Below are 21,570 nucleotides of genomic sequence, written 5' to 3' on the forward strand. Positions count from 1 at the left end.
AGCCCTCGCAGCGGGGCGAATGGGTGACGTCTCGGCGGCATAACCGTAGGGCTGAGCACCGTCCTTCTCAGGTTCCCGTGTCAAACAGGTTTGCCCCACTCAGTAATACACCGACTGAGCGACCTGTTAAAAGAGCTCTGGTGATAGGAGATTCACAGCTCAGACACGTGAACGTAGCGACTAGTTTAGAGACACCAGCGGCCATAGTCAAGTGTATCCCGGGGGCTAGAGCGCCTGACATCAGGGCTAATTTAAAGGTGCTGGCTAAACGTAAATATTCTAAGATAGTTATACACGTCGGCACCAATGATGTGGGATTGAGACAGTCTGAGATCACCAAGGATAATGTTAAAGAGGTGTGCGAGTTAGCGGGGACGATGTCAGATGCCGTAATATGCTCTGGTCCCATTCCAGTTCGGCGTGGCGCTGAAACCTACAGCAGGTTATGGGCGTTACACCGCTGGATGTCTAAATGGTGCTCAGATAACAAAGTGGGCTATATAGATAATTGGACACGTTTTGAGGGCAGGCCTGGCCTTTTGAAGCGAGACGGCATTCACCCCTCTTGGGAGGGTGCTGCTCTCATTTCTCATAGCATATCTGCTAGGCTTAATAGTGGTAGTGTAGGTGTAGTTAATGGGGATTGACAAACCAGAGCCGAGGCCAGGCAGCAGACAAACAGGCTAATCCGACTGTCTGCGAGCTGCAAAGAGACGTCACCTAGGTCACACCAGATTGAAACTGTGTCTGTTCCTCGAGTACCAAAAAATAATTCTCGTAAAGTTAGTAGACAAAATTTAATCAATGTTAAATTCAACTATGCTCCCTCAGAGAGCAGTTTAAATCTGAAACTAGGACTACTAAATATTAGATCCCTGTCATCTAAAGCATTGCTTGTTAATGAAATGATTACCGATCATGATCTATGCATGCTTTGCTTGACGGAAACCTGGACCCGACCAGACGACTATATGGCCCTAAATGAAGCTTCTCCCTCTGGCTATAGATATGTCCATAACCCCCGTCCAAATGGTCGAGGAGGTGGGGTCGCCACAATATATGACTCTGATATAGGCATTTCTCAAAAATTTGGCTTCAAGTTTAATTCTTTTGAACACCTCATCCTCACTGTATCAAATGTTTCAAATTTAACAAGCAACAAAGTGTCACAGTCGTTTATGTTAATTACTATTTACCGCCCCCCTGGTTCATACTCTGAGTTCTTGCAGGAGTTTTCAGACTTCCTGTCTCATGTAGTGCTATCAGCCGATAAGGTGATTATAGTGGGTGATTTTAATATCCATTTTGAAAATCGGTGTGACTCTTTTAGCATTCATTTTCAAGCAATTCTTGATTCAATAGGTATCACTCAGAATGTGGTGGGTCCTACGCATAACTGTAGTCATACTTTAGACTTGGTCTTGTCATTTGGTATTGACATATCCAGTTTAGCAATTCTTCCTCAGAGTGAGGCTGTTTCTGACCACAGCCTCATAACATACGAGTTGTGTTTAACTGACTGTGTTCATCGGCCACCCCGCTATCAAATTAAACGAGCTATAACACCCAGCACCATAGCCGCGCTCACTGATATTTTACCGGGTCTGACAAACACTGATCCACTTGTAGCTCCGGAAGGACTAGAGCGTTTCACCGAGCACGTCGAGACTTCCCTTCGTACAGCTTTAGACAAAGTTGCACCACTACGATATAAGAGAGCCACGGAGAGAAGAATAGCGCCATGGTACAATGAGCACACGCGTAGCCTCAAACGAGCCGCGCGGATCCTGGAACGTAAATGGCGAAATATGAAGTTAGAAGTGTATAGACTATCATGGAAAAGCAGCCTTATTGAATATAAGCATGCCCTCCATATGGCAAAGTCCTTATACTTATCAGCCTTAATAGAAAAACATAAAAACAATTCAGGACTCCTTTTTAAAACTGTTTCCAGCCTTACGAGGAGTCATGAACAAAACAATTCTCTTATTCCACTAGAGTGTAGCAGTAACAATTTTATGAAATTTTTTAATGATAAGATTGATAAAATTAGGGAAAACATTAGTAGTGCTATCTCAGAGCCTGTCAACATGCCAATGCACCTTGACAGCTGTCTGGTCAGCTCTGATGCCCTGTTAGAGTCCTTCTCCCCAATTGGTCGTGAGGAGCTTATTTCACTGGTGAAATCTGCTAAACCCTCCACATGCATACTAGATGCCGTACCAACCCATCTACTTAAAGAATTACTGCACAGCAATGTAGAACCGTTGCTTACTATAATAAATTATTCTCTGAGCCTGGGCTACGTTCCCAGTTCATTTAAACTTGCAGTCATCAAGCCGCTAATTAAAAAACCTGGTCTTAACCCCCAAGAACTGTCCAACTATAGGCCAATTTCTAATCTGTCATTCATATCCAAAATTTTAGAGAAAGTAGTTTCTTCACAACTCTCTTCCTTCTTACAGACAGAACATGTCTTAGAGTTATTTCAGTCTGGATTTAGAGCTCATCACAGCACTGAAACAGCACTAACTAAAGTACTGAATGATCTCTTAATATCCTCTGATAAAGGACACATTTCGTTTCTCATACTGCTAGACCTCAGTGCTGCTTTTGACACCATTGATCATAATATTCTACTTAATAGACTGGAGACACTCGTTGGCATAAGAGGTCAAGCACTCTCCTGGTTCAGGTCCTACCTGACAGATCGTTACCAATTTGTGCTAGTAAATAACGAATGCTCTGAGCATTCTAAAGTAAAGTATGGTGTCCCACAAGGATCTGTACTGGGCCCCATATTATTCTCATTATATATGCTACCACTGGGCACTATCATTCGTAGGCATGGTATTAGCTTCCATTGCTACGCAGATGATACTCAGTTGTATATATCTTCTAATCCAGATGATACCACCACAACTCTCAAGATTGAGAACTGCGTCCAGGATATTAAAAACTGGATGGCGTCTAATTTTCTTAAACTAAATTCTGACAAGACTGAGGTACTGGTTCTTGGGCCTAAAGCTGTTAGAAGCAATTGGGCTGATATTCCCCTTACCCTAGATGGTTTTTCAGTAACACCAAAATCTACTGCAAAAAGTTTAGGTGTCACTATTGATTCTGATCTTTCATTTGACACACATGTATGCAATGTCACTAAGGCTGCCTTTTTCCATTTACGTAATATTGCCAAGCTGAGACACTTACTTTCATTAGCTGATGCAGAGAAGCTAGTTCATGCTTTTGTCTCATCGAGATTGGACTACTGTAATAGTCTTCTAATTGGATGCTCTAAACAGTCCATAAAGAAGCTACAACTTGTACAAAATGCCGCAGCTAGAGTCCTAACCAAGGCTAGGAAATTCGATCATATTAGTCCCACTCTCGCCGCACTACACTGGCTGCCGATTAAATATCGCATTGAATTTAAAGTTCTCCTGTTAACCTATAAGGCGTTAAATGGTCTTGCCCCACAATATCTGAGTGAACTCATTGATTACTACAACCCATCTCGCCCTTTGCGCTCCCAAAATGCTGGATTTCTCGTAGTTCCAAAAATTAGTAAAACTACAGCCGGAGGCAGAGCTTTCTCTTTTAAAGCCCCTCAATTATGGAATAGCCTTCCAGCTCCAATCCGAGACTCTGACACAGTTCCAATCTTTAAATCTAGACTTAAGACTCACCTGTTTAGTCAAGCCTTCAGCTAAAATTCCCCTTGTAAGGTGTAGGGGCTTGGGGGCCCCCAGACGTTGAGATTTCTGGTGATCTGAGATGTTGATGCTGTCATCCAGCTGTGTCTTGGCATCACTCTATTTGTGACTATGACTTGACTGGAAAGCAATGTCTCAGTGAGCCCTCATGCCTGTGGTCACCTCTGAACCTCTCCCTTTAGTTATGCTGCTATAGATTAGTCTGCCGGAGCCACATGCTGATCACTGGCACGTGAGCTACGTACATTTAAATCAACGGTGGTTTAAATTCATGTCCACTCAGTCTGTATTATCTATCTTCTTGCATGGCTCTACACAAGACGATTGGATACAAGCCCCTGCAGGCACCTGGGGGATGGTCTGGCTGCCGGTGGATGTGCTGATACCGGGGTTCACCTGGGGAGTAACACTGCAGTCGGAGCCTACAATACCAGCATCACTGCTCCGACACGGAATGAAAGCCTGGCATTCATCAACAGACATTTACAGTGACAATATCAAAACCCAGAACTTTCAATTCTACCTTTTACCTAGTCTGATTGTGTGAATTATGTGTGACTTGTGTATTTGTGTGTTAACGGGCCGCCCAATGGAGGATGGGTTCCCTTTTGAGTCTTGGTTCTCCCGAGGTTTCTTCCTAATCCCCACCATCATAGGGAGTTTTTCCTCGCCACTGTCGCCTTTGGCTTGCTCATTAGGGTTCTGGACCCATAGTATTGTTAACCTTGTAAACCCTGTAAAGCTGCTTTGCGACAACTTGAGTTGTTAAAAGCGCTATACAAATAAACTTTGATTGATTGATTGATTGAATGTTTTGTCTTAAATCAGAGTAGACCTACTGCTTAGCCAGTGTTGATCGGTTCAATCAAAATGAAACTCAGTGGAAACTTACCTGGTGCTTTGTCATGTTGTCTCCCAACGTAGAAAACTCATGCTACTCGGTTGATTTGTAGACGTTTGTGTTATAAAGGGATCGAATGATGTCAACATTTGGTGTTTGGATGTGAATGTTTTGTCTTAAAGCAGAGTAGACCTACTGCTTAGCCATTGTTGACATGATGACTTCCATGCTCTGATTGTATGAGGAAACGCCCACGAGAGATGTGCCCATTCAGACACGCAAGGTTTCTGTAGTGTAGTGGTCATCACGTTCGCCTAACACGCGAAGGGTCCCTGGTTCGATACCAGGCAGAAACATGCTTCTTGATAGAATTACAAACACACCACTGCTGTTTAGTGGTTTGTTGCCATTGTAAAGGCTATCGGGGAGCTCTTCCCTTTAGATCCTCAAAGTGAGCTCTCAGTCTCATGTGATCGATACAGGAATGTTCTAAATCGCCATGTACCTTGATAGCAGTACTAATGCAATCGGTTCAATAAAAATGAAACTCAGTGGAAACGTACCTAGTGCTTTGTCATGTTGTCTCCCAACGTAGAAAACTCATGCTACTCGGTTGATTTGTAGACGTTTGTGTTATAAAGGTATCGAATGAAGTCAACATTTGGTGTTTGGATGTGAATGTTTTGTCTTAAAGCAGAGTAGACCTACTGCTTAGCCATTGTTGACATGATGACTTCCATGCTCTGATTGTATGAGGAAATGCCCACGAGAGATGTGCCCATTCAGACATGTAAGGTTTCTGTAGTGTAGTGGTCATCACGTTCGCCTAACACGCGAAAGGTCCCTGCTTCGATACCAGGCAGAAACATGCTTCTTGATAGAATTACAAACACACCACTGCTGTTTAGTGGTTTGTTGCCAGTGTAAAGGCTATCGGGGAGCTCTTCCCTTTAGATCCTCAAAGTGAGCTCTCAGTCTCATGTGATCGATACAGGAATGTTCTAAATCGCCATGTACCTTGATAGCAGTACTAATGCAATCGGTTCAATCAAAATGAAACTCAGTGGAAACGTACCTAGTGCTTTGTCATGTTGTCTCCCAACGTAGAAAACTCATGCTACTTGGTTGATTTGTAGACGTTTGTGTTATAAAGGGATCGAATGATGTCAACATTTGGTGTTTGGATGTGAATGTTTTGTCTTAAATCAGAGTAGACCTACTGCTTAGCCAGTGTTGATCGGTTCAATCAAAATGAAACTCAGTGGAAACTTACCTGGTGCTTTGTCATGTTGTCTCCCAACGTAGAAAACTCATGCTACTCGGTTGATTTGTAGACGTTTGTGTTATAAAGGTATCGAATGAAGTCAACATTTGGTGTTTGGATGTGAATGTTTTGTCTTAAAGCAGAGTAGACCTACCGCTTAGCCATTGTTGACATGATGACTTCCATGCTCTGATTGTATGAGGAAACGCCCACGAGAGATGTGCCCATTCAGACAAGCAAGGTTTCTGTAGTGTTGTGGTCATCACGTTCGCCTAACACGCGAAAGGTCCCTGGTTCGATACCACGCAGAAACATGCTTCTTGATAGAATTACAAACACACCACTGCTGTTTAGTGGTTTGTTGCCAGTGTAAAGGCTATCGGGGAGCTCTTCCCTTTAGATCCTCAAAGTGAGCTCTCAGTCTCATGTGATCGATACAGGAATGTTCTAAATCGCCATGTACCTTGATAGCAGTACTAATGCAATCAGTTCAATCAAAATGAAACTCAGTGGAAACTTACCTGGTGCTTTGTCATGTTGTCTCCCAACGTAGAAAACTCATGCTACTCGGTTGATTTGTAGACGTTTGTGTTATAAAGGGATCGAATGATGTCAACATTTGGTGTTTGGATGTGAATGTTTTGTCTTAAAGCAGAGTAGACCTACTGCTTAGCCAGTGTTGATCGGTTCAATCAAAATGAAACTCAGTGGAAACTTACCTGGTGCTTTGTCATGTTGTCTCCCAACTTAGAAAACTCATGCTACTCGGTTGATTTGTAGACGTTTGTGTTATAAAGGGATCGAATGATGTCAACATTTGGTGTTTGGATGTGAATGTTTTGTCTTAAAGCAGAGTAGACCTACTGCTTAGCAAGTGTTGATCGGTTCAATCAAAATGAAACTCAGTGGAAACGTACCTAGTGCTTTGTCATGTTGTCTCCCAACGTAGAAAACTCATGCTACTCGGTTGATTTGTAGACGTTTGTGTTATAAAGGTATCGAATGAAGTCAACATTTGGTGTTTGAATGTGAATGTTTTGTCTTAAAGCAGAATAGACCTACCGCTTAGCCATTGTTGACATGATGACTTCCATGCTCTGATTGTATGAGGAAACGCCCACGAGAGATGTGCCCATTCAGACACGCAAGGTTTCTGTAGTGTAGTGTTCATCACGTTCGCCTAACACGCGAAAGGTCCCTGGTTCGATACCAGGCAGAAACATGCTTCTTGATAGAATTACAAACACACCACTTCTGTTTAGTGGTTTGTTGCCATTGTAAAGGCTATCGGGGAGCTCTTCCCTTTAGATCCTCAAAGTGAGCTCTCAGTCTCATGTGATCGATACAGCAATGTTCTAAATCGCCATGTACCTTGATAGCAGTACTAATGCAATCGGTTCAATCAAAATGAAACTCAGTGGAAACGTACCTAGTGCTTTATCATGTTGTCTCCCAACGTAGAAAACTCATGCTACTTGGTTGATTTGTAGACGTTTGTGTTATAAAGGGATCGAATGATGTCAACATTTGGTGTTTGGATGTGAATGTTTTGTCTTAAAGCAGAGTAGACCTACTGCTTAGCCAGTGTTGATCGGTTCAATCAAAATGAAACTCAGTGGAAACGTACCTAGTGCTTTGTCATGTTGTCTCCCAACGTAGAAAACTCATGCTACTCGGTTGATTTGTAGACGTTTGTGTTATAAAGGGATCGAATGATGTCAACATTTGGTGTTTGGATGTGAATGTTTTGTCTTAAAGCAGAGTAGACCTACTGCTTAGCCATTGTTGACATGATGACTTCCATGCTCTGATTGTATGAGGAAACGCCCACGAGAGATGTGCCCATTCAGACACGCAAGGTTTCTGTAGTGTAGTGGTCATCACGTTCGCCTAACACGCGAAAGGTCCCTGGTTCGATACCAGGCAGAAACATGCTTCTTGATAGAATTACAAACACACCACTGCTGTTTAGTGGTTTGTTGCCAGTGTAAAGGCTATCGGGGAGCTCTTCCCTTTAGATCCTCAAAGTGAGCTCTCAGTCTCATGTGATCTATACAGGAATGTTCTAAATCGCCATGTACCTTGATAGCAGTACTAATGCAATCGGTTCAATCAAAATGAAACTCTGTGGAAACGTACCTAGTGCTTTGTCATGTTGTCTCCCAACGTAGAAAACTCATGCTACTTGGTTGATTTGTAGACGTTTGTGTTATAAAGGGATCGAATGATGTCAACATTTGGTGTTTGGATGTGAATGTTTTGTCTTAAAGCAGAGTAGACCTACTGCTTAGCCATTGTTGACATGATGACTTCCATGCTCTGATTGTATGAGGAAACGCCCACGAGAGATGTGCCCATTCAGACATGTAAGGTTTCTGTAGTGTAGTGGTCATCACGTTCGCCTAACACGCGAAAGGTCCCTGCTTCGATACCAGGCAGAAACATGCTTCTTGATAGAATTACAAACACACCACTGCTGTTTAGTGGTTTGTTGCCAGTGTAAAGGCTATCGGGGAGCTCTTCCCTTTAGATCCTCAAAGTGAGCTCTCAGTCTCATGTGATATATTCAGGAATGTTCTAAATCGCCATGTACCTTGATAGCAGTACTAATGCAATCGGTTCAATCAAAATGAAACTCTGTGGAAACGTACCTAGTGCTTTGTCATGTTGTCTCCCAACGTAGAAAACTCATGCTACTCGGTTGATTTGTAGACGTTTGTGTTATAAAGGGATCGAATGATGTCAACATTTGGTGTTTGGATGTGAATGTTTTGTCTTAAATCAGAGTAGACCTACTGCTTAGCCAGTGTTGATCGGTTCAATCAAAATGAAACTCAGTGGAAACTTACCTGGTGCTTTGTCATGTTGTCTCCCAACGTAGAAAACTCATGCTACTCGGTTGATTTGTAGACGTTTGTGTTATAAAGGTATCGAATGAAGTCAACATTTGGTGTTTGGATGTGAATGTTTTGTCTTAAAGCAGAGTAGACCTACCGCTTAGCCATTGTTGACATGATGACTTCCATGCTCTGATTGTATGAGGAAACGCCCACGGGAGATGTGCCCATTCAGACACGCAAGGTTTCTGTAGTGTAGTGTTCATCACGTTCGCTTAACACGCGTAAGGTCCCTGGTTCGATACCAGGCAGAAACATGCTTCTTGATAGAATTACAAACACACCACTGCTGTTTAGTGGTTTGTTGCCATTGTAAAGGCTATCGGGGAGCTCTTCCCTTTAGATCCTCAAAGTGAGCTCTCAGTCTCATGTGATCGATACAGGAATGTTTTAAATCGCCATGTACCTTGATAGCAGTACTAATGCAATCGGTTCAATAAAAATGAAACTCAGTGGAAACGTACCTAGTGCTTTGTCATGTTGTCTCCCAACGTAGAAAACTCATGCTACTTGGTTGATTTGTAGACGTTTGTGTTATAAAGGGATCGAATGATGTCAACATTTGGTGTTTGGATGTGAATGTTTTGTCTTAAAGCAGAGTAGACCTACTGCTTAGCCATTGTTGACATGATGACTTCCATGCTCTGATTGTATGAGGAAACGCCCACGAGAGATGTGCCCATTCAGACACGCAAGGTTTCTGTAGTGTAGTGGTCATCACGTTCGCCTAACACGCGAAAGGTCCCTGGTTCGATACCAGGCAGAAACATGCTTCTTGATAGAATTACAAACACACCACTGCTGTTTAGTGGTTTGTTGCCATTGTAAAGGCTATCGGGGAGCTCTTCCCTTTAGATCCTCAAAGTGAGCTCTCAGTCTCATGTGATCGATACAGGAATGTTCTAAATCGCCATGTACCTTGATAGCAGTACTAATGCAATCGGTTCAATCAAAATGAAACTCAGTGGAAACGTACCTAGTGCTTTGTCATGTTGTCTCCCAACGTAGAAAACTCATGCTACTCGGTTGATTTGTAGACGTTTGTGTTATAAAGGGATCGAATGATGTCAACATTTGGTGTTTGGATGTGAATGTTTTGTCTTAAATCAGAGTAGACCTACTGCTTAGCCAGTGTTGATCGGTTCAATCAAAATGAAACTCAGTGGAAACTTACCTGGTGCTTTGTCATGTTGTCTCCCAACGTAGAAAACTCATGCTACTCGGTTGATTTGTAGACGTTTGTGTTATAAAGGTATCGAATGAAGTCAACATTTGGTGTTTGGATGTGAATGTTTTGTCTTAAAGCAGAGTAGACCTACCGCTTAGCCATTGTTGACATGATGACTTCCATGCTCTGATTGTATGAGGAAACGCCCACGGGAGATGTGCCCATTCAGACACGCAAGGTTTCTGTAGTGTAGTGTTCATCACGTTCGCTTAACACGCGTAAGGTCCCTGGTTCGATACCAGGCAGAAACATGCTTCTTGATAGAATTACAAACACACCACTGCTGTTTAGTGGTTTGTTGCCATTGTAAAGGCTATCGGGGAGCTCTTCCCTTTAGATCCTCAAAGTGAGCTCTCAGTCTCATGTGATCGATACAGGAATGTTTTAAATCGCCATGTACCTTGATAGCAGTACTAATGCAATCGGTTCAATAAAAATGAAACTCAGTGGAAACGTACCTAGTGCTTTGTCATGTTGTCTCCCAACGTAGAAAACTCATGCTACTTGGTTGATTTGTAGACGTTTGTGTTATAAAGGGATCGAATGATGTCAACATTTGGTGTTTGGATGTGAATGTTTTGTCTTAAAGCAGAGTAGACCTACTGCTTAGCCATTGTTGACATGATGACTTCCATGCTCTGATTGTATGAGGAAATGCCCACGAGAGATGTGCCCATTCAGACATGTAAGGTTTCTGTAGTGTAGTGGTCATCACGTTCGCCTAACACGCGAAAGGTCCCTGCTTCGATACCAGGCAGAAACATGCTTCTTGATAGAATTACAAACACACCACTGCTGTTTAGTGGTTTGTTGCCAGTGTAAAGGCTATCGGGGAGCTCTTCCCTTTAGATCCTCAAAGTGAGCTCTCAGTCTCATGTGATCGATACAGGAATGTTCTAAATCGCCATGTACCTTGATAGCAGTACTAATGCAATCGGTTCAATCAAAATGAAACTCAGTGGAAACGTACCTAGTGCTTTGTCATGTTGTCTCCCAACGTAGAAAACTCATGCTACTTGGTTGATTTGTAGACGTTTGTGTTATAAAGGGATCGAATGATGTCAACATTTGGTGTTTGGATGTGACATTTGGTGTCTTCCTGCCGACGCTGCTTCCTGCCGACGCTGCTTCCTGCCGACGCTGCTTCCTGCCGACGCTGCTTCCTGCCGACGCTGCTTCCTGCCGACGCTGTTGCGGAGCGAATTTTGATTGTTTCTCTAAAGTGTGATAATCTGTTTACGTACTAATCTTTACTTTTTGCCTCCCTAGACAACTATTACAGGTAGTGCTTCCACTATCAAGACAGTTGACTACTCTCTTCGACTGGAAACATCTTCGACATTTCGACATCTTAACCGAAGCTAAGTATTTCATCATGTCTGAGTCCCTTGTTGCTTGTGTTGAGTGTGGCATGTATAGCTACTCTTCTTCCGTCAGTAGTGATAATAATAATTATATTTGTGTGAAGTGTAGGTTAGTTATTAGTATGACGGAGAAGATTTCGCTTTTAGAGGAACGCATCCGGGCTTTAGAAAGTCCTAGAAAGTTTGTAGCAGCTAGCGCAGCTAGCGTAGCGGCTAGCGCAGCTAGCGTAGCGGCTAGCGCAACTAGCGTAGCAGGCCCGGGTTGCACAGCTGTAGCTAGCGAGCCCTCAGCTCCGGCATTAGAGCCCTCGCAGCGGGGCGAATGGGTGACGTCTCGGCGGCATAACCGTAGGGCTGAGCACCGTCCTTCTCAGGTTCCCGTGTCAAACAGGTTTGCCCCACTCAGTAATACACCGACTGAGCGACCTGTTAAAAGAGCTCTGGTGATAGGAGATTCACAGCTCAGACACGTGAACGTAGCGACTAGTTTAGAGACACCAGCGGCCATAGTCAAGTGTATCCCGGGGGCTAGAGCGCCTGACATCAGGGCTAATTTAAAGGTGCTGGCTAAACGTAAATATTCTAAGATAGTTATACACGTCGGCACCAATGATGTGGGATTGAGACAGTCTGAGATCACCAAGGATAATGTTAAAGAGGTGTGCGAGTTAGCGGGGACGATGTCAGATGCCGTAATATGCTCTGGTCCCATTCCAGTTCGGCGTGGCGCTGAAACCTACAGCAGGTTATGGGCGTTACACCGCTGGATGTCTAAATGGTGCTCAGATAACAAAGTGGGCTATATAGATAATTGGACACGTTTTGAGGGCAGGCCTGGCCTTTTGAAGCGAGACGGCATTCACCCCTCTTGGGAGGGTGCTGCTCTCATTTCTCATAGCATATCTGCTAGGCTTAATAGTGGTAGTGTAGGTGTAGTTAATGGGGATTGACAAACCAGAGCCGAGGCCAGGCAGCAGACAAACAGGCTAATCCGACTGTCTGCGAGCTGCAAAGAGACGTCACCTAGGTCACACCAGATTGAAACTGTGTCTGTTCCTCGAGTACCAAAAAATAATTCTCGTAAAGTTAGTAGACAAAATTTAATCAATGTTAAATTCAACTATGCTCCCTCAGAGAGCAGTTTAAATCTGAAACTAGGACTACTAAATATTAGATCCCTGTCATCTAAAGCATTGCTTGTTAATGAAATGATTACCGATCATGATCTATGCATGCTTTGCTTGACGGAAACCTGGACCCGACCAGACGACTATATGGCCCTAAATGAAGCTTCTCCCTCTGGCTATAGATATGTCCATAACCCCCGTCCAAATGGTCGAGGAGGTGGGGTCGCCACAATATATGACTCTGATATAGGCATTTCTCAAAAATTTGGCTTCAAGTTTAATTCTTTTGAACACCTCATCCTCACTGTATCAAATGTTTCAAATTTAACAAGCAACAAAGTGTCACAGTCGTTTATGTTAATTACTATTTACCGCCCCCCTGGTTCATACTCTGAGTTCTTGCAGGAGTTTTCAGACTTCCTGTCTCATGTAGTGCTATCAGCCGATAAGGTGATTATAGTGGGTGATTTTAATATCCATTTTGAAAATCGGTGTGACTCTTTTAGCATTCATTTTCAAGCAATTCTTGATTCAATAGGTATCACTCAGAATGTGGTGGGTCCTACGCATAACTGTAGTCATACTTTAGACTTGGTCTTGTCATTTGGTATTGACATATCCAGTTTAGCAATTCTTCCTCAGAGTGAGGCTGTTTCTGACCACAGCCTCATAACATACGAGTTGTGTTTAACTGACTGTGTTCATCGGCCACCCCGCTATCAAATTAAACGAGCTATAACACCCAGCACCATAGCCGCGCTCACTGATATTTTACCGGGTCTGACAAACACTGATCCACTTGTAGCTCCGGAAGGACTAGAGCGTTTCACCGAGCACGTCGAGACTTCCCTTCGTACAGCTTTAGACAAAGTTGCACCACTACGATATAAGAGAGCCACGGAGAGAAGAATAGCGCCATGGTACAATGAGCACACGCGTAGCCTCAAACGAGCCGCGCGGATCCTGGAACGTAAATGGCGAAATATGAAGTTAGAAGTGTATAGACTATCATGGAAAAGCAGCCTTATTGAATATAAGCATGCCCTCCATATGGCAAAGTCCTTATACTTATCAGCCTTAATAGAAAAACATAAAAACAATTCAGGACTCCTTTTTAAAACTGTTTCCAGCCTTACGAGGAGTCATGAACAAAACAATTCTCTTATTCCACTAGAGTGTAGCAGTAACAATTTTATGAAATTTTTTAATGATAAGATTGATAAAATTAGGGAAAACATTAGTAGTGCTATCTCAGAGCCTGTCAACATGCCAATGCACCTTGACAGCTGTCTGGTCAGCTCTGATGCCCTGTTAGAGTCCTTCTCCCCAATTGGTCGTGAGGAGCTTATTTCACTGGTGAAATCTGCTAAACCCTCCACATGCATACTAGATGCCGTACCAACCCATCTACTTAAAGAATTACTGCACAGCAATGTAGAACCGTTGCTTACTATAATAAATTATTCTCTGAGCCTGGGCTACGTTCCCAGTTCATTTAAACTTGCAGTCATCAAGCCGCTAATTAAAAAACCTGGTCTTAACCCCCAAGAACTGTCCAACTATAGGCCAATTTCTAATCTGTCATTCATATCCAAAATTTTAGAGAAAGTAGTTTCTTCACAACTCTCTTCCTTCTTACAGACAGAACATGTCTTAGAGTTATTTCAGTCTGGATTTAGAGCTCATCACAGCACTGAAACAGCACTAACTAAAGTACTGAATGATCTCTTAATATCCTCTGATAAAGGACACATTTCGTTTCTCATACTGCTAGACCTCAGTGCTGCTTTTGACACCATTGATCATAATATTCTACTTAATAGACTGGAGACACTCGTTGGCATAAGAGGTCAAGCACTCTCCTGGTTCAGGTCCTACCTGACAGATCGTTACCAATTTGTGCTAGTAAATAACGAATGCTCTGAGCATTCTAAAGTAAAGTATGGTGTCCCACAAGGATCTGTACTGGGCCCCATATTATTCTCATTATATATGCTACCACTGGGCACTATCATTCGTAGGCATGGTATTAGCTTCCATTGCTACGCAGATGATACTCAGTTGTATATATCTTCTAATCCAGATGATACCACCACAACTCTCAAGATTGAGAACTGCGTCCAGGATATTAAAAACTGGATGGCGTCTAATTTTCTTAAACTAAATTCTGACAAGACTGAGGTACTGGTTCTTGGGCCTAAAGCTGTTAGAAGCAATTGGGCTGATATTCCCCTTACCCTAGATGGTTTTTCAGTAACACCAAAATCTACTGCAAAAAGTTTAGGTGTCACTATTGATTCTGATCTTTCATTTGACACACATGTATGCAATGTCACTAAGGCTGCCTTTTTCCATTTACGTAATATTGCCAAGCTGAGACACTTACTTTCATTAGCTGATGCAGAGAAGCTAGTTCATGCTTTTGTCTCATCGAGATTGGACTACTGTAATAGTCTTCTAATTGGATGCTCTAAACAGTCCATAAAGAAGCTACAACTTGTACAAAATGCCGCAGCTAGAGTCCTAACCAAGGCTAGGAAATTCGATCATATTAGTCCCACTCTCGCCGCACTACACTGGCTGCCGATTAAATATCGCATTGAATTTAAAGTTCTCCTGTTAACCTATAAGGCGTTAAATGGTCTTGCCCCACAATATCTGAGTGAACTCATTGATTACTACAACCCATCTCGCCCTTTGCGCTCCCAAAATGCTGGATTTCTCGTAGTTCCAAAAATTAGTAAAACTACAGCCGGAGGCAGAGCTTTCTCTTTTAAAGCCCCTCAATTATGGAATAGCCTTCCAGCTCCAATCCGAGACTCTGACACAGTTCCAATCTTTAAATCTAGACTTAAGACTCACCTGTTTAGTCAAGCCTTCAGCTAAAATTCCCCTTGTAAGGTGTAGGGGCTTGGGGGCCCCCAGACGTTGAGATTTCTGGTGATCTGAGATGTTGATGCTGTCATCCAGCTGTGTCTTGGCATCACTCTATTTGTGACTATGACTTGACTGGAAAGCAATGTCTCAGTGAGCCCTCATGCCTGTGGTCACCTCTGAACCTCTCCCTTTAGTTATGCTGCTATAGATTAGTCTGCCGGAGCCACATGCTGATCACTGGCACGTGAGCTACGTACATTTAAATCAACGGTGGTTTAAATTCATGTCCACTCAGTCTGTATTATCTATCTTCTTGCATGGCTCTACACAAGACGATTGGATACAAGCCCCTGCAGGCACCTGGGGGATGGTCTGGCTGCCGGTGGATGTGCTGATACCGGGGTTCACCTGGGGAGTAACACTGCAGTCGGAGCCTACAATACCAGCATCACTGCTCCGACACGGAATGAAAGCCTGGCATTCATCAACAGACATTTACAGTGACAATATCAAAACCCAGAACTTTCAATTCTACCTTTTACCTAGTCTGATTGTGTGAATTATGTGTGACTTGTGTATTTGTGTGTTAACGGGCCGCCCAATGGAGGATGGGTTCCCTTTTGAGTCTTGGTTCTCCCGAGGTTTCTTCCTAATCCCCACCATCATAGGGAGTTTTTCCTCGCCACTGTCGCCTTTGGCTTGCTCATTAGGGTTCTGGACCCATAGTATTGTTAACCTTGTAAACCCTGTAAAGCTGCTTTGCGACAACTTGAGTTGTTAAAAGCGCTATACAAATAAACTTTGATTGATTGATTGATTGAATGTTTTGTCTTAAATCAGAGTAGACCTACTGCTTAGCCAGTGTTGATCGGTTCAATCAAAATGAAACTCAGTGGAAACGTACCTAGTGCTTTGTCATGTTGTCTCCCAACGTAGAAAACTCATGCTACTCGGTTGATTTGTAGACGTTTGTGTTATAAAGGTATCGAATGAAGTCAACATTTGGTGTTTGGATGTGAATGTTTTGTCTTAAAGCAGAGTAGACCTACTGCTTAGCCATTGTTGACATGATGACTTCCATGCTCTGATTGTATGAGGAAATGCCCACGAGAGATGTGCCCATTCAGACATGTAAGGTTTCTGTAGTGTAGTGGTCATCACGTTCGCCTAACACGCGAAAGGTCCCTGCTTCGATACCAGGCAGAAACATGCTTCTTGATAGAATTACAAACACACCACTGCTGTTTAGTGGTTTGTTGCCAGTGTAAAGGCTATCGGGGAGCTCTTCCCTTTAGATCCTCAAAGTGAGCTCTCAGTCTCATGTGATCGATACAGGAATGTTCTAAATCGCCATGTACCTTGATAGCAGTACTAATGCAATCGGTTCAATCAAAATGAAACTCAGTGGAAACGTACCTAGTGCTTTGTCATGTTGTCTCCCAACGTAGAAAACTCATGCTACTTGGTTGATTTGTAGACGTTTGTGTTATAAAGGGATCGAATGATGTCAACATTTGGTGTTTGGATGTGAATGTTTTGTCTTAAATCAGAGTAGACCTACTGCTTAGCCAGTGTTGATCGGTTCAATCAAAATGAAACTCAGTGGAAACTTACCTGGTGCTTTGTCATGTTGTCTCCCAACGTAGAAAACTCATGCTACTCGGTTGATTTGTAGACGTTTGTGTTATAAAGGTATCGAATGAAGTCAACATTTGGTGTTTGGATGTGAATGTTTTGTCTTAAAGCAGAGTAGACCTACCGCTTAGCCATTGTTGACATGATGACTTCCATGCTCTGATTGTATGAGGAAACGCCCACGAGAGATGTGCCCATTCAGACAAGCAAGGTTTCTGTAGTGTTGTGGTCATCACGTTCGCCTAACACGCGAAAGGTCCCTGGTTCGATACCACGCAGAAACATGCTTCTTGATAGAATTACAAACACACCACTGCTGTTTAGTGGTTTGTTGCCAGTGTAAAGGCTATCGGGGAGCTCTTCCCTTTAGATCCTCAAAGTGAGCTCTCAGTCTCATGTGATCGATACAGGAATGTTCTAAATCGCCATGTACCTTGATAGCAGTACTAATGCAATCAGTTCAATCAAAATGAAACTCAGTGGAAACTTACCTGGTGCTTTGTCATGTTGTCTCCCAACGTAGAAAACTCATGCTACTCGGTTGATTTGTAGACGTTTGTGTTATAAAGGGATCGAATGATGTCAACATTTGGTGTTTGGATGTGAATGTTTTGTCTTAAAGCAGAGTAGACCTACTGCTTAGCCAGTGTTGATCGGTTCAATCAAAATGAAACTCAGTGGAAACTTACCTGGTGCTTTGTCATGTTGTCTCCCAACTTAGAAAACTCATGCTACTCGGTTGATTTGTAGACGTTTGTGTTATAAAGGGATCGAATGATGTCAACATTTGGTGTTTGGATGTGAATGTTTTGTCTTAAAGCAGAGTAGACCTACTGCTTAGCAAGTGTTGATCGGTTCTATCAAAATGAAACTCAGTGGAAACGTACCTAGTGCTTTGTCATGTTGTCTCCCAACGTAGAAAACTCATGCTACTCGGTTGATTTGTAGACGTTTGTGTTATAAAGGTATCGAATGAAGTCAACATTTGGTGTTTGAATGTGAATGTTTTGTCTTAAAGCAGAATAGACCTACCGCTTAGCCATTGTTGACATGATGACTTCCATGCTCTGATTGTATGAGGAAACGCCCACGAGAGATGTGCCCATTCAGACACGCAAGGTTTCTGTAGTGTAGTGTTCATCACGTTCGCCTAACACGCGAAAGGTCCCTGGTTCGATACCAGGCAGAAACATGCTTCTTGATAGAATTACAAACACACCACTTCTGTTTAGTGGTTTGTTGCCATTGTAAAGGCTATCGGGGAGCTCTTCCCTTTAGATCCTCAAAGTGAGCTCTCAGTCTCATGTGATCGATACAGCAATGTTCTAAATCGCCATGTACCTTGATAGCAGTACTAATGCAATCGGTTCAATCAAAATGAAACTCAGTGGAAACGTACCTAGTGCTTTGTCATGTTGTCTCCCAACGTAGAAAACTCATGCTACTTGGTTGATTTGTAGACGTTTGTGTTATAAAGGGATCGAATGATGTCAACATTTGGTGTTTGGATGTGAATGTTTTGTCTTAAAGCAGAGTAGACCTACTGCTTAGCCAGTGTTGATCGGTTCAATCAAAATGAAACTCAGTGGAAACGTACCTAGTGCTTTGTCATGTTGTCTCCCAACGTAGAAAACTCATGCTACTCGGTTGATTTGTAGACGTTTGTGTTATAAAGGGATCGAATGATGTCAACATTTGGTGTTTGGATGTGAATGTTTTGTCTTAAAGCAGAGTAGACCTACTGCTTAGCCATTGTTGACATGATGACTTCCATGCTCTGATTGTATGAGGAAACGCCCACGAGAGATGTGCCCATTCAGACACGCAAGGTTTCTGTAGTGTAGTGGTCATCACGTTCGCCTAACACGCGAAAGGTCCCTGGTTCGATACCAGGCAGAAACATGCTTCTTGATAGAATTACAAACACACCACTGCTGTTTAGTGGTTTGTTGCCAGTGTAAAGGCTATCGGGGAGCTCTTCCCTTTAGATCCTCAAAGTGAGCTCTCAGTCTCATGTGATCTATACAGGAATGTTCTAAATCGCCATGTACCTTGATAGCAGTACTAATGCAATCGGTTCAATCAAAATGAAACTCCGTGGAAACGTACCTAGTGCTTTGTCATGTTGTCTCCCAACGTAGAAAACTCATGCTACTTGGTTGATTTGTAGACGTTTGTGTTATAAAGGGATCGAATGATGTCAACATTTGGTGTTTGGATGTGAATGTTTTGTCTTAAAGCAGAGTAGACCTACTGCTTAGCCATTGTTGACATGATGACTTCCATGCTCTGATTGTATGAGGAAACGCCCACGAGAGATGTGCCCATTCAGACATGTAAGGTTTCTGTAGTGTAGTGGTCATCACGTTCGCCTAACACGCGAAAGGTCCCTGCTTCGATACCAGGCAGAAACATGCTTCTTGATAGAATTACAAACACACCACTGCTGTTTAGTGGTTTGTTGCCAGTGTAAAGGCTATCGGGGAGCTCTTCCCTTTAGATCCTCAAAGTGAGCTCTCAGTCTCATGTGATCTATTCAGGAATGTTCTAAATCGCCATGTACCTTGATAGCAGTACTAATGCAATCGGTTCAATCAAAATGAAACTCTGTGGAAACGTACCTAGTGCTTTGTCATGTTGTCTCCCAACGTAGAAAACTCATGCTACTCGGTTGATTTGTAGACGTTTGTGTTATAAAGGGATCGAATGATGTCAACATTTGGTGTTTGGATGTGAATGTTTTGTCTTAAAGCAGAGTAGACCTACTGCTTAGCCATTGTTGACATGATGACTTCCATGCTCTGATTGTATGAGGAAACGCCCACGAGAGATGTGCCCATTCAGACACGCAAGGTTTCTGTAGTGTAGTGGTCATCACGTTCGCCTAACACGCGAAAGGTCCCTGGTTCGATACCAGGCAGAAACATGCTTCTTGATAGAATTACAAACACACCACTGCTGTTTAGTGGTTTGTTGCCAGTGTAAAGGCTATCAGGGAGCTCTTCCCTTTAGATCCTCAAAGTGAGCTGTCAGTCTCATGTGATCGATACAGGAATGTTTTAAATCGCCATGTACCTTGATAGCAGTACTAATGCAGCCGGTTCAATCAAAATGAAACTCAGTGGAAACTTACCTGGTGCTTTGTCATGTTGTCTCCCAACGTAGAAAACTCATGCTACTTGGTTGATTTGTAGACGTTTGTGTTATAAAGGGATCGAATGATGTCAACATTTGGTGTTTGGATGTGAATGTGTTGTCTTAAAGCAGAGTAGACCTACTGCTTAGCAAGTGTTGATCGGTTCAATCAAAATGAAACTCAGTGGAAATGTACCTAGTGCTTTGTCATGTTGTCTCCCAACGTAGAAAACTCATGCTACTCGGTTGATTTGTAGACGTTTGTGTTATAAAGGTATCGAATGAAGTCAACATTTGGTGTTTGGATGTGAATGTTTTGTCTTAAAGCAGAGTAGACCTACCGCTTAGCCATTGTTGACATGATGACTTCCATGCTCTGATTGTATGAGGAAACGCCCACGAGAGATGTGCCCATTCAGACAAGCAAGGTTTCTGTAGTGTAGTGGTCATCACGTTCGCCTAACACGCGAAAGGTCCCTGCTTCGATACCAGGCAGAAACATGCTTCTTGATAGAATTACAAACACACCACTGCTGTTTAGTGGTTTGTTGCCAGTGTAAAGGCTATCGGGGAGCTCTTCCCTTTAGATCCTCAAAGTGAGCTCTCAGTCTCATGTGATCGATACAGGAATGTTCTAAATCGCCATGTACCTTGATAGCAGTACTAATGCAATCAGTTCAATCAAAATGAAACTCAGTGGAAACTTACCTGGTGCTTTGTCATGTTGTCTCCCAACGTAGAAAACTCATGCTACTCGGTTGATTTGTAGACGTTTGTGTTATAAAGGGATCGAATGAAGTCAACATTTGGGGTTTGGATGTGAATGTTTTGTCTTAAAGCAGAGTAGACCTACTGCTTAGCCAGTGTTGATCGGTTCAATCAAAATGAAACTCAGTGGAAACGTACCTAGTGCTTTGTCATGTTGTCTCCCAACGTAGAAAACTCATGCTACTTGGTTGATTTGTAGACGTTTGTGTTATAAAGGGATCGAATGATGTCAACATTTGGTGTTTGGATGTGAATGTTTTGTCTTAAAGCAGAGTAGACCTACTGCTTAGCCATTGTTGACATGATGACTTCCATGCTCTGATTGTATGAGGAAACGCCCACGAGAGATGTACCCATTCAGACACGCAAGGTTTCTGTAGTGTAGTGGTCATCACGTTCGCCTAACATGCGAAAGGTCCCTGGTTCGATACCAGGCAGAAACATGCTTCTTGATAGAATTACAAACACACCACTGCTGTTTAGTGGTTTGTTGCCAGTGTAAAGGCTATCAGGGAGCTCTTCCCTTTAGATCCTCAAAGTGAGCTGTCAGTCTCATGTGATCGATACAGGAATGTTTTAAATCGCCATGTACCTTGATAGCAGTACTAATGCAGCCGGTTCAATCAAAATGAAACTCAGTGGAAACGTACCTAGTGCTTTGTCATGTTGTCTCCCAACGTAGAAAACTCATGCTACTTGGTTGATTTGTAGACGTTTGTGT

At 42.9% G+C, this 21,570-nt stretch overlaps 14 non-coding genes across 14 annotated transcripts; all 14 read left to right on the top strand.

The window, feature by feature from the left end:
* Positions 1 to 4,837: 4,837 nt before the first annotated feature.
* On the top strand, positions 4,838 to 4,910 carry trnav-aac (transfer RNA valine (anticodon AAC)). The gene has a single exon. It is a non-coding gene; the product is annotated as a tRNA-Val (tRNA).
* A 439-nt stretch (positions 4,911 to 5,349) lies between these two features.
* Positions 5,350 to 5,422, top strand: trnav-aac (transfer RNA valine (anticodon AAC)). Its single transcript has one exon. It is a non-coding gene; the product is annotated as a tRNA-Val (tRNA).
* A 1,545-nt stretch (positions 5,423 to 6,967) lies between these two features.
* On the top strand, positions 6,968 to 7,040 carry trnav-aac (transfer RNA valine (anticodon AAC)). The gene has a single exon. It is a non-coding gene; the product is annotated as a tRNA-Val (tRNA).
* Positions 7,041 to 7,677: 637 nt separating this feature from the next.
* trnav-aac (transfer RNA valine (anticodon AAC)) lies at positions 7,678 to 7,750 on the top strand. Its single transcript has one exon. It is a non-coding gene; the product is annotated as a tRNA-Val (tRNA).
* A 439-nt stretch (positions 7,751 to 8,189) lies between these two features.
* Positions 8,190 to 8,262, top strand: trnav-aac (transfer RNA valine (anticodon AAC)). The gene has a single exon. It is a non-coding gene; the product is annotated as a tRNA-Val (tRNA).
* A 1,149-nt stretch (positions 8,263 to 9,411) lies between these two features.
* trnav-aac (transfer RNA valine (anticodon AAC)) lies at positions 9,412 to 9,484 on the top strand. The gene has a single exon. It is a non-coding gene; the product is annotated as a tRNA-Val (tRNA).
* Positions 9,485 to 10,633: 1,149 nt separating this feature from the next.
* Positions 10,634 to 10,706, top strand: trnav-aac (transfer RNA valine (anticodon AAC)). The gene has a single exon. It is a non-coding gene; the product is annotated as a tRNA-Val (tRNA).
* A 5,741-nt stretch (positions 10,707 to 16,447) lies between these two features.
* Positions 16,448 to 16,520, top strand: trnav-aac (transfer RNA valine (anticodon AAC)). Its single transcript has one exon. It is a non-coding gene; the product is annotated as a tRNA-Val (tRNA).
* A 1,545-nt stretch (positions 16,521 to 18,065) lies between these two features.
* On the top strand, positions 18,066 to 18,138 carry trnav-aac (transfer RNA valine (anticodon AAC)). The gene has a single exon. It is a non-coding gene; the product is annotated as a tRNA-Val (tRNA).
* A 637-nt stretch (positions 18,139 to 18,775) lies between these two features.
* On the top strand, positions 18,776 to 18,848 carry trnav-aac (transfer RNA valine (anticodon AAC)). Its single transcript has one exon. It is a non-coding gene; the product is annotated as a tRNA-Val (tRNA).
* A 439-nt stretch (positions 18,849 to 19,287) lies between these two features.
* Positions 19,288 to 19,360, top strand: trnav-aac (transfer RNA valine (anticodon AAC)). The gene has a single exon. It is a non-coding gene; the product is annotated as a tRNA-Val (tRNA).
* A 439-nt stretch (positions 19,361 to 19,799) lies between these two features.
* Positions 19,800 to 19,872, top strand: trnav-aac (transfer RNA valine (anticodon AAC)). The gene has a single exon. It is a non-coding gene; the product is annotated as a tRNA-Val (tRNA).
* A 637-nt stretch (positions 19,873 to 20,509) lies between these two features.
* Positions 20,510 to 20,582, top strand: trnav-aac (transfer RNA valine (anticodon AAC)). Its single transcript has one exon. It is a non-coding gene; the product is annotated as a tRNA-Val (tRNA).
* Positions 20,583 to 21,219: 637 nt separating this feature from the next.
* On the top strand, positions 21,220 to 21,292 carry trnav-aac (transfer RNA valine (anticodon AAC)). The gene has a single exon. It is a non-coding gene; the product is annotated as a tRNA-Val (tRNA).
* The last annotated feature ends 278 nt before the right edge of the window (positions 21,293 to 21,570 follow it).

This window comes from Brachyhypopomus gauderio, unplaced genomic scaffold (assembly GCF_052324685.1).
Source record: "Brachyhypopomus gauderio isolate BG-103 unplaced genomic scaffold, BGAUD_0.2 sc51, whole genome shotgun sequence".
NCBI lineage: Eukaryota > Metazoa > Chordata > Actinopteri > Gymnotiformes > Hypopomidae > Brachyhypopomus > Brachyhypopomus gauderio.